The 13,072-nt window shown below is 43.2% G+C and overlaps 1 protein-coding gene across 1 annotated transcript in view; it reads right to left on the minus strand.

Moving 5' to 3' along the window:
* The window catches only part of LOC115110283 (signal transducer and activator of transcription 5B-like), a 115,606-nt gene extending 108,383 nt beyond the window's left edge, over positions 1-7,223 (minus strand). Inside the window, exon 1 of the mRNA XM_065010084.1 lies at positions 7,200-7,223. The gene's annotated coding sequence lies outside the window, so the exon portion shown is untranslated. The remainder of the gene's footprint in view (positions 1-7,199) is intronic.
* Between the last annotated feature and the right edge of the window lie 5,849 nt (positions 7,224-13,072).

Raw genomic sequence — 13,072 nt, forward strand, 5'->3', positions numbered from 1 at the left:
GCCCTCTCCTATTCTCGCTATACACCAAGTCACTTGGCTCTGTCATAACCTCACATGGTCTCTCCTATCATTGCTATGCAGACGACACACAATTAATCTTCTCCTTTCCCCCTTCTGATGACCAGGTGGCGAATCGCATCTCTGCATGTCTGGCAGACATATCAGTGTGGATGACGGATCACCACCTCAAGCTGAACCTCGGCAAGACGGAGCTGCTCTTCCTCCCGGGGAAGGACTGCCCGTTCCATGATCTCGCCATCACGGTTGACAACTCCATTGTGTCCTCCTCCCAGAGCGCTAAGAACCTTGGCGTGATCCTGGACAACACCCTGTCGTTCTCAACTAACATCAAGGCGGTGGCCCGTTCCTGTAGGTTCATGCTCGACAACATCCGCAGAGTACGACCCTGCCTCACACAGGAAGCGGCGCAGGTCCTAATCCAGGCACTTGTCATCTCCCGTCTGGATTACTGCAACTCGCTGTTGGCTGGGCTCCCTGCCTGTGCCATTAAACCCTACAACTCATCCAGAACGCCGCAGCCCGTCTGGTGTTCAACCTTCCCAAGTTCTCTCACGTCACCCCGCTCCTCCGCTCTCTCCACTGGCTTCCAGTTGAAGCCCGCATCCGCTACAAGACCATGGTGCTTGCCTACGGAGCTGTGAGGGGAACGGCACCTCAGTACCTCCAGGCTCTGATCAGGCCCTACACCCAAACAAGGGCACTGCGTTCATCCACCTCTGGCCTGCTCGCCTCCCTACCACTGAGGAAGTACAGTTCCCGCTCAGCCCAGTCAAAACTGTTCGCTGCTCTGGCCCCCCAATGGTGGAACAAACTCCCTCACGACGCCAGGACAGCGGAGTCAATCACCACCTTCCGGAGACACCTGAAACCCCACCTCTTTAAGGAATACCTAGGATAGGATAAAGTAATCCCTCTCACCCCCTTAAAAGATTTAGATGCACTACTGTTCCACTGGATGTCATAAGGTGAATGCACCAATTTGTAAGTCGCTCTGGATAAGAGCGTCTGCTAAATGACTTAAATGTAAATGTAAATAATGATGATACAATACAAAACAATAAACGTAACGTGGAAAACCTAAACAGCCCTATCTGGTGCAAACAAACACAGCGACAGGAACAATCACCCATGAAACACTCAAAGAATATGTTCCCAATCAGAGACAACGATAAACACCTGCCTCTGATTGAGAACCACTCCAGGCAACCATAGACTTTCCTAGACTACTCTACTATAACGCAATCCCATAACCTACAAAAAACCCAAGACAAAACACACCACATAAAATAACCCATGTCACACCCTGGCCTGACCAAAATAATAAAGAAAACACAAAATACTAAGACCAGAGCGTGACAGTAGAAACATCTCAAGGATGATCGATGGAAACAGGATGCACCAGAGCTCAATTTTGAGTCTCCTAGCAGAGTCTGAATACTTACATAAATAAGGTATTTCTGTTTTGAATTTTTAAGAAATTAGCAGAAATTCCTAAAAACCTGTTTTCGCTTTGTCATTATGGAATATTGTGTGTAGATTGCTTAGGGGAAAAAATATTTAATCAATTTTAGAATACGGCTGTAACGTAACAAAAGGTGGAAAAAGTCAATGGGTATGAACACTTTCCGAAGGCCCTGTATATGAATGATTTTATAAAGCCAGGCACATTTAACTGTTAGGCTATTGATTATAGACCTAATGAATTTGGGATTTCCTCACTAAGGCAATGGCTATTTCCTCGTCTCTGCTACCTCCACCACATTGTTCTCAATCCTAATATGCTGGTTAACTTTGCTATTATGCACATGGAAACATAGGGAAAGGCACACTGAAGATTATCTTTCAGAAATGTGGACAGCGAACGTACCCAACGCGACAAAGAACATTTGTTAGATATATTAGATATATTAGTGTTGCACCATTATTTTGACATAATATAAGCATATACACTATCAGTATCACATGTCTTAGAGTGATGGACTATGCCATCCCTGTGGCCTCCGCATTGGATTAGTCCAACACTATCAGTATCACATGTCTTAGAGTGATGGACTATGCCATCCCTGTGGCCTCCGCATTGGATTAGTCCACCACTATCAGTATCACATGTCTTAGAGTGATGGACTATGCCATCCCTGTGGCCTCCGCATTGGATTAGTCCACCACTATCAGTATCACATGTCTTAGAGTGATGGACTATGCCATCCCTGTGGCCTCCGCATTGGATTAGTCCACTGAGACAGGTGCGAATCAGATGTCAGGTGTCTTGTGCCCCATGAAAAAATATATAAATTGTGACTGCTTAACTAAAGAAATCTCAGCCAACCAGCAGCCTATTGACCAAACAATTGACCAGTTGACTAACTGGGGTCAGCCCTAAAATATGTACAACATATACAGAGCTCTCTGCCTAGGGGACCTCACAGCGCCATGGAAGCTACAGAATTCAAACGTGTTACACCCATGAATTCATCACAGGCATGCATGGAATACTTCAACTAACCATCCCTTTTCACCAGCATCAGAGCAACCCACCCATGCCCCAAAACAACCCACCCATGCCCCAAAACAACCCGCCCATGCACCAAAATCTCTCATCTTCCTTCCTCCAGCCCTTCCAGTAAAGACCCATCAGGTCAGTATCACTGCCATGGCTTTCCTGGTAGCAGGGAAGGAGATAAAGTGGGGGAACCCTGGCTAAGCACACGGGCATGCTGTGACCACATGGCCTGCCCTGCCTGTTGAGAGACGGGATCCTTAAACATAGGGTTTCCCCTGTTCCCCTGCTGTTTCTGGGGTTGTCTCTCTGTGTCTGTTTCTGCTCCCTCCCTGCCTAGGACAGCTTGTGCCGTCCAACTCATGTGTGCCCGGCATGCCAACTGTCCGCGCTAGCCAGACCCAACACGACCTCTGAAACTTTGTCTTGGCAGTGGAAATGGCCAGTTACATAGTCCAGTTGAATTAACCGTGTGGGCTCCCCAGGCAGCGCTTCACATAATGTCAAGTGGGTCAGGGTTAAGTGGTGCAAACAATCCTTGAAGGTTTACCATAACGGTTTCCATTGATGTCTGACCAAGTGCTTATTTATTTTAGAGAGGGAAAACACATCCCAAATTGTGCAGATGAAGCTGGGCAGACAATCCATTATGAAAAATCTACAGGACCTAGTACCACAAATTCTTTGCAGGCAGGACAGAAAGCCCAATACAGCAGAACTTATAAGCAGCCAAAGAGCAAATGGAACAGAGCCAGAATGCCATGGATTCCTACGGAATATTCATTACGCACACCTGGCCCCTATTCCCAGTGATTAGTAATTGTATAAGTGTGTCCTTGGTTTACCATTGCCCTGTTGATTATTGTTACATTGTCCATTGGTTCGTGTGAGTACCTGTGCTGTGTGTTTTGGCTTTCGTGCCCTTGTGGATTGTGCAGATGATTATGGGTCTCGTCCTATGTGTTAATCATTGTGTGCGTGTGTTCTTTATTCGAGGTACTCCTCACTCTTTTGTTTAGGTTTCAACCCTGTGTTTTTGTTAGTGTTTGTTTGGTCTTCGTCCCCGTGCCTTTACATGGCACGTAATTTGGGCGTAAATAAAAACCCTATTACGCATTCCTGCGCATGTCTCTCGAATCATTCATGCCAGCGTGGCACAGAAACCTTTCAAAAATCCAATCTAAGTAATAAAACATATATAGAGCCAAAGTCTACAGTATTTTTTCAAAAGTCATCATCTGCTAAAGGGCATGCAGCCCCAGGGAGAAGTAGTAGATAGCAGTGAACGTGGTATGACAGGAGCACTCGGTTCAGGAACATCAAAACTGCAAGCATCCTTCTTTCAATCTCTACCTCAAACCAAACAGGCAAGATGACCTGATGTTGAGTACCCAACTAGTCAGAGAGCCATGGATGGTAGAAGGGTGGTGGAGGAATAAGGAGTGGTTGTGGGTGGTCGAGGAATATGGAGTGGTTGTGGGTGGTGGAGGAATAAGGAGTGGTTGTGGGTGGTGGAGGAATAAGGAGTGGTTGTGGGTGGTGGAGGAATAAGGAGTGGTTGTGGGTGGTGGAGGAATATGGAGTGGTTGTGGGTGGTGGAGGAATAAGGAGTGGTTGTGGGTGGTGGAGGAATAAGGAGTGGTTGTGGGTGGTGGAGGAATAAGGAGTGGTTGTGGGTGGTGGAGGAATATGGAGTGGTTGTGGGTGGTGAATTGTCTGGGGAAGCTACATTATGCTGTGGAGGAGATACGGGATCAGAGAATTCAGCTAGATCAGGGGTATTCAACTGGGGATCCTTTTTTAAATGAATATTAAAAATGAATATCACTAGCAACAACAGAATAAACACATTTTTATGTCAACTTGATTTCTGAACTCCTAATATTGAGCAACTTACAGTAATTGGAGCTAATTATACTCACTGGAGTATCTGATATAGACTGAAAAAAAGCAGGTGAGGCTGCTGGTATAAGCTTTCTTGACTTGGACATTAGTTTTTGCCAACACCTGGCTAACCTTTGTTTAACCAGCTTAACAGCTTCTACTAGCAAAAATGTGTTTGGAGATAGCCTATTAGCTGGAAAGGTATGTTAGAGTTTACACTTCGTCTTCCAATTATAACTAGCCTGACTACCCATCCACATCCCTTCGGCCAAACACCACACCCAGTACCATTTCTTCTCCACCATGAATGTATGGAGCAATCGATAGAGCAGCAGAGTTAAATTCAGAATGAGTCGTCAGGCAAAACTATAACTGCAGGAGGTCAGAATAATGAAAACATCTACCAAATCAATTCATTTTCAAGGGGTGGTGGGTTGGGTCAAGGAAGTCTGGTAGTGCACCTGACTGTTACCCCTGGTTAGCAAAACACTCATCAAAGCATCCTGACCTGTGCTGCTGTCAGTTGGTGTGTGTATAATGTCATTATAACATGAAAGAGGTACAAGGTGGGGTGCAATCAAACTGCATCGCAGGAAGTAATGACTTTCTTTATCTGAGTTTCTTTAAACAAACATCAATGTCCATACTCAGTGTGGTTGTAGCGCACACACACAGGGACACACACACAAATCTTATCACCACTGAAGCTCGCAGTGACATTGACATTTTAGTCATCAACACATCAACAATTTAGGGGGTATTTCCTTTATACAGAGACCTGTCTGTGCTTGTAAGGTTAAGCCATATGACAGTCTAGTAAAACACTATAACATCAATGCATGTGGTGACATTTCAGCTAAACACCAACAACTATGTTTCCAATTACATACCTTTATATGTGAGTCACACAGTGCACTATTACGGGACATGTCCATGTCTTCAGTGACAACAACCACAACCAACAACCACAACCATACAGCACTGCTTTCAGTGGCATTTTAATGCAAACACATCTGTGGCTTCTGTGACATTAATTAGGGAAAGGGAAAGGGGATATCTAGTCAGTTGCACAACTGAATGTATTCCACCGAAATGTGCCTTCCGCATTTAATCCACGTCCACGTCATCGATACTGTGATGGAGCTTCTTCTAACCCCAATAGCAACAAATGTGATGGGAAACTAGTGAATGAACTCCCTTTATAACACAGTGTGAATCCATTCATCTCTCTCCGGTTAGTTGAAGCCCATTGTGTACAAAATATGTTGAGCTCATTTCTCACAAGAGAGGAATAAGAAAGCAAACAGAATAACAGTTTTGGTACTAAACAGATTACTCATACAGCACGTGTTTGTTATTTGTTTTCATGTTTGTTTTCATTGTTATGACGACTGACCACATTTTACACAGCATCCTGTGTGGCCATTTTGTTATAAAACAAGTAAAACACTAACTGACATATATCAATGAGGGATTGGGAGACTATTAGAACAACTAGATGAAGTGGCTTGTTTTATTCCAGATTTAATTAGGAATCATTGACATAAAGCCTCTTTAAATTAAATCCATTGTTTGTGTTCCAAACACCCATGTTTACTCAGTTGTGGTAAGGAGGCTTGGAGAACAACTGTCATAAAGCACTCACTCACTGCATCACCTGACCAATAGCCTTGCTCTCCGGGTGCAATATGATAAACATTGGACTACTTTACCAGCATATCAACACCACATTAAAAGTCTGCAGCCAATATGGCCTACAGTAGCAATTGTGCACAGTTGTGTATTATTACATGGTTGTTAACATTATGTCAAATGATTCAGTTCATTTTAAAATGGTAGACGCCCATTTTCACCAGCAAACTTGGACAAAATAAAAAACATCTCAGAAAAATATTCTGCCAAATAATGTGCCATCTCCACAAACACTTTAGAGAGGATTATTACTCATAGTTTCTTTGTTGCACTGAAAGTAATTCCAATAATATATAGCGTATTTGTCTAAATGAAATAAATAAATAAAAATATAACTGCTTGTCTAGGATAAATAATAATACAACTGCTTATTTTTACATTGACAGGCAGACACCATATTTTATTTTACATCGGCATTGATCATTTATTTATCTAGTTCTTATCTCATTTCGAAAGTTACCTAACTAAAATAGATGTGCAATACAAGTTGAACTTTCACCTGTTAGGCTACAACACAACTTCTTGAGAGGAGTTCCACACGCACATTCATTATACCATGATATTCGCCTCACGCTGGCTAACGGTTTGATAGAATAAACTCACATTCCAATTTGCGTTTGACCTAGGCTACACGCTATTTCAATTATCCGTATAACATGTGTTATAGCCTACATGCAAATTATGTTAATAATATAGCCGTTAAGATGTTATGTTAAAAACGTTGTGCAATGTTGAAGAAAATAAATGATCTAGCGTATTCGAGTTCTCGCTTGACTCCCAGGAGGGGGTTGGACTCAGCCTGTTGATTCAATATATATATATATAGGAGAAAGGGTCAACAAACACCAGTAACAAAGTAAATATTATATTAACAATACACTCAATCAATATTGTAAACACTAAAAATATATTTGTAGTTTCACATGTGGTATTGTCGGTGACATTATAGCCACGCTTGGCTAGCCTAAAAGACGGCAGAGCCACACAACTCGAACCATAGTTTGTTTACAAAGCGCTGTCGGAACATTCTTTCGCAATAGAAACCGTCTGCACGAAATATGCTTTTCCAAAATATTCTCGAAGCTGACATAGTTAACAAACCTACCTTGACAGGACGATCAATTGAGTTGTCTTTTTGCATAAAAGTAAGGGAAAGCTCCGCAACGTACGCACGACCCAGAAAATGAACCTCTCCAGTCTCTTTCTAACTGTTCACTACGCAGTTTTTTTCATTCTCTCTCTCGTGTCTTTCGCTTGCGCTCCACTCTAGGATCGGTCAGTGCAATAAAGGATCCTTGGGACGTCCATATCGTAAACCTTAACATTAACCATAAGCCTTACCTAACCCTTGCCCTTACCTTAACTATTTTAAATGTCAACTTCAATGGGGGGTAGGGGCTTCCCAAGGATCCCAGATAGCAGGAACCCTCTAAGTTCTCTCCCTCTCTCTAACCGCCCACTTCCGGCGTTTTCTGTTTGACAGGCGAATATTGTCATATGAAAACATTAACATGTGCAAAATATTGTCCCTACTTCAGTAAGTTAATTTACCAGCATAATATAGCCTAACCTAACAAATGTAAGGCAATTAAATTATCAAATGATCAAATTCTGTATTGATGATGAAATAACAACAATAATAATAATAATTATAATACTAATACATAGATGAAGGAGAAATAGTTTATTATTATTTTCCTACATATTATCATGTTATATGCTATTGTTATAATCATCATTAGAAGTAGTCTTGTAATAACTGAAGTAGCCTTTGTAAGAGCAATGTGATCTATTTCTAAATAGCACTACAGTACATCGTCTATTGATGAACCACATTGAACCACATAACAGGTGTTTACATGAATAGGCCAACATGTGCACATGTTGCCTTTAATGTGTCTCAATGGGAAGGAAGTGGAGAAAACCAATGGGAATTTGAAGAGATGGAGATGCCCAGTTCTAGGAAGTAGCAAGGCCAAGAGTGAGAAACTTTTCTTGGATTTGTAGGCCTTTGTACCCTCTATGTTCTGCTATGCACTCAAATAGCCGCTGACAGACAGACCTTCAACACACAGCTAAGATTCTGTTAGGTCAGATGGAAAATAGCATCTATTTTATAAGTACTTTGTTTGTGAACAAAATAGGCAGTGGCTTTTGTCTCATTTGACTAAAAGCAGAGCACTTTCTAGTCAAATGCAAGGTGGAGTGAATGAAAGATTGGATGAAAGTGATTCATCTTTTGCTAGGTCCTTGCAGGCAGTAGATTTAGGCACAGCATCTTTCTCCCTTCACATGAATATAATGTTTTGGCTGCAGACCGCACCAGAGCCTGATAGGTGTTAGCAGAGAGAGGCTGTGTGTCACTTCCCAGAGGGAGTCTTTTTCTCGGCCCTTTCCAACTGTAAATAAGTTAAATGGTCAAATATGTGCTACACGCTATTCACACAGATTTACACAGATCTACACACACCAACTGCAAACAAATCCTGCATTGTAGAAAAACCTTTTGATTGACTGTAAAACATCCCATTGTTATTAGTCATCAAAGTGATCATGTATGGATATGATCATCATGGATACTCAAACTTTAAAATGCTGCACATTGTAATATTGATACATTCTCTAGCTGGAGGAGCACAGTGACACCTTGTGGTAGAGGGACAGACAGGGTTAAAGTGAATATGTTTTGGATCTCATTTAGGATACCAGATTTTCCATAACAGGTAAAACTTCATCCAGCAATCTCTCATTGAGCATACAATGAGTGATGCCAGTGACATCATCTGGCAGAACAACTAAAGATGGAAAAAAACGATTTAAATATTTTAAAAAACAATGTTTGTGAGCTCACACGTGCACATGTGCTTTTCTAATAGAGAGAGCGAGAAAGAGGTTAAACTGAGTTCATTGGGAGGGCCAGCAGCAGCCGTCTACCAGCTTTACAAGCAGACTGAACAAAACAACCACAGAATGGTCCCCTCTGAGGGAGATGCATTGAAAGACTGACAGGGAGTAGAAGAGACAGAGACGTGTGCGAGTCATATTTTAGATCCCTGTAAGCCTCAGGTCCTGGTAACCTTTACACACAAAAGCAGGTTTTGGTAGTTATGTGCGTGTATGTTTGTACATAGCTAAGTATATGGCTGGAGACAAAAAACAATCAGGAAATATGAATCTCCTTGAATAACCTCCATTACAGATAGAAAGGCCTACATGCACCCAATCCCAGCAGTGTTGGTCCCTAGAGACTGAACAGTAAATTACATGTTGACTTGTGTGATTGATACTGCATAAACACATAAACTATTCAGTGACTAATGACTAATTTATGAAGCAGAATTTGGTCCACAGTCCATTTTCCTCCTCTAAGTAAGTGTCCTTCGGGAACGCTGCTAGGCATTTGAAATATGAGAGTTTTCCGACTTAACGACTGTCACTTGGCCAAACGCAGCACCTGGAAGTGGAAGTGTTTTTTTTTTCGGAAAGCCAACATTTCTCAAGACATATAATACATGGCAATACTATGAACACATTTTTATTATTTCTAACTTCGGTTTCACACACAAAAAACGTGGTTAAGGCAACAACAGAAAACACACACTCCACTAGGCCCTCTGTGCACACACACACACACACACACACACACACACACACACACACACACACACACACACACACACACACACACACACACAAACTCCAGCCATACATCAGGCCACTCCACAGCACACCGTTAAAATGGAATCAATTCTCCAAACGGATTAGCTGCTGGCCAAGCAGGCTGGAGGGGTGGCATTTTGCTTTCAGAAACTGAGTCAGCAGCTGCTGATGAAAGGCAAGGCTCTCAGTCTCCTTCTGCCTCTTCACGCCCCTTCATTTCACCATTCACCTTAACTCAGCTCCTCACGCCGAGCAGGACGGGGGAAGGCTAGTTCCTATCAGAGATAAAAGAGAGAAGAAATAGAGAGAGAGCCGAAGAGAGAGACATTGACAGACATACATTAAGAATGTAAGGAGACTAGAATGATACAAAAAATACTATATTTCACATCTGCCATTTCAGACCAGTTTACACAAAGTGACTCAACGGGACAACTATAGACAATGTAAATAAGTGAAACCACAGTGGAAACCCCAGACCAGACCTGTGTGCATACAGTATGCTACTATGCAGTGAATGTGAGACACCGTAGCAGATGGGTTTTCTCAGGGTATTGAAGCAGCACACATATTCAACGTGCCGTCATATTATGGGATTTCCAGTTTCACCACGTACAGTTAGGCAAGGGAAGACCACTCAGTATCATTTTGAAAGATTGAGTCAAAACTCAGAAGAATTGACAAGTAACCTTCCAAAGGATTTACATTTTATGCAGAATCGCTATCGCATAGACAAAGTCAGTCATTTTGGTGTTTTTTTTTTGTCTGAGACTTTGCTAGTCTTACAGCTATAGATGAAAGCCCAGGGTAAAGGCAGTGTTGAAGCAAAGGCAGAGCGACAGACATCCCTGATGAATTGCCTATTGGTTCAACAGACTATCACTCATACAAGTGTTTTCTGATCAACTCAGGCATTAGCATGCTTCAGTTCGGTTCACTCCTAAACGAAACACACAGAACTCAGGCCCTGTGTGTAGTTAACCGACCCTCTCTGCCCATTCATCGCCATTTTACCTGTTGATGTTGTCTTAGCTGATTAGCTGTTGTTGTCTTACCCGTTGTTGTCTTAGCTAGCTCTCCCAATCAACACCTGTGATTGCTTTATGCCTCGCTTTATGTCTCTCTCAAATGTCAATATGTCTTGTATACTGTTGTTTAGGATAGTTATCAGTGTTAAGGTTTACTGCAGAGCCCCTCGTCCCACTAAACATGCCTCAGATACCTCCTTTGTCCCACCTCCCACACATATGGTGACCTCACCCAGCATAACTAGCGCGTCCAGAGATGCAACCACTCTTATCATCACTCAGTGCCTGGGTTTACCTCCACTGTACCCACACCCCATCATACTCCTGTCTGTGCATAGAACCCTGAATCTATTCTACCACGCCCAGAAATCTGCTCCTTTTATTCTCTGTCCCCAACGCACTAGATGACCAGTTTTGATAGCCTTTAGCCGTACCCTAATCCTACTCCTCCTCTGTTCCTCGGGTGATGTGGAGGTTAACCCAGGCCCTGCGTGTCCCCAGGCTCTCTCATTTGTTGACTTCTGTAACCGGAAAAGCCTTGGTTTCATGCATGTTAACATCAAAAGCCTCCACCCTAAGTTTGTTTTACTCACTGCTTTAGCACCCTCCGCCAACCCTGATGTCCTTGCCGTGTCTGAATCCTGGCTTAGGAAGGCCACCAAAAATTCTGAGATTTCCATACCCAACTACAACATTTTCCATCAAGATAGAACTGCCAAAGGGGGAGGAGTTGCAATCTACTCCAGAGATAGCCTGCAAAGTTCTGTCATACTTTCCAGGTCTATGCCCACACAGTTCGAGCTTCTAATTTTTAAAATTAATCTCTCCAGAAATAAGTCTCTCACTGTTGCCACCTGTTACAGACCCCCCTCAGCTCCCAGCTGTGCCCTGGACACCATATGTGAATTGATTGCCCCTTATCTATCTTCAGAGTTCCTGTTAGGTGACCTAACTGGATTATGCTTAACACCCCGGCAGTCCTAGAATCTAAGCTAGATGCCCTCAATCTCACACAAATTATCAAGGAAACCACCAGGTACAACCCTAAATCCGTAAATATGGGCACCCTCATAGATATTATCCTGACCAACTTGCCCTCCAAATACACCTCTTCTGTTTTCCATCAGGATCTCAGTGATCACTGCCTCATTGCCTGCATCCGCTATGGGTCCGAGGTCACTGTCAAGCACTCCCTAAAACACTTCTGCGAGCAGGCCTTTCTAATAGACCTGGCCCGGGTATCCTGGAAGGATATTGACCCCATCCCGTCAGTTGAGGATGCCTGGTCATTCTTTAAAAGTAATTTCCTCACCATCTTAAATAAGCATGCCCCTTTCAAAAAATGTATAACTAAGAACAGATATAGCCCTTGGTTCACTCCAGACCTGACTGCCCTCGACCAGCACAAAAACATCCTGTGGCTGACTGCACTAGCATCGAATAGTCCCCGCGATATGCAACTTTTCAGGGAAGTCAGGAACTAATACACGCAGTCAGTCAGTAAAGCAAAGCTTCAAACAGAAATTTGCATCCTGTAGCTTTAACTCAAAAATGTTTGGGGACACTGTAAAGTCCATGGAGATTAAGAGCACATCAACCCAGTTGCCCACTGCACTGAGGCTAGGTAACACTGTCACCACCGATAAATCCACGATAATCGAGAATTTCAATAAGCATTTCTCTACGGCTGGCCATGCTTTCCTCCTGGCTACCCCGGCCACCAGCTCTGCACCCCCCGCAGCTACTTACCCAAGCCTCCCCAGCTTCTCATTCACCCAAATCCAGATAGCAGATGTTATGAAAGAGCTGCAAACCTGGACCCATACAAATCAGCTGGGCTTGACAATCTGGACCCTCCCTTTCTAAAGTTATCCGCCACCATTGTTGCAACCCCTATTACCAGTCTGTTCAACCTCTCTTTCGTATATCGTCCGAGATCCGTAATGATTGGAAAGCTGCCGCGGTCATCCCCCTCTTCAAAGGGGGAGACACTCTAGACCCAAACTTTTATAGACCTATATCCATCCTGCCCTGCCTTTCTAAAGTCTTTGAAAGCCAAGTTAATAACCAGATCACTGACCATTTTAAATCTCACCGTACCTTCTCCGCTGTGTAATCCGGCTTCCGAGCTGGTCACGGGTGCACCTCAGCCACGCTCAAGGTACTAAACGATATCATAACCACCATCGATAAAAGACAGTACTGCGCAGCTATCTTCATCGACCTGGCCAAGGCTTTCGACTCTGTCAATCACCATTTTCTTATCGGCAGACTCAACAGCCTTGATTCC

Source organism: Oncorhynchus nerka, linkage group LG26 (genome assembly GCF_034236695.1).
Source record: "Oncorhynchus nerka isolate Pitt River linkage group LG26, Oner_Uvic_2.0, whole genome shotgun sequence".
Taxonomy (NCBI): Eukaryota; Metazoa; Chordata; class Actinopteri; order Salmoniformes; family Salmonidae; genus Oncorhynchus; species Oncorhynchus nerka.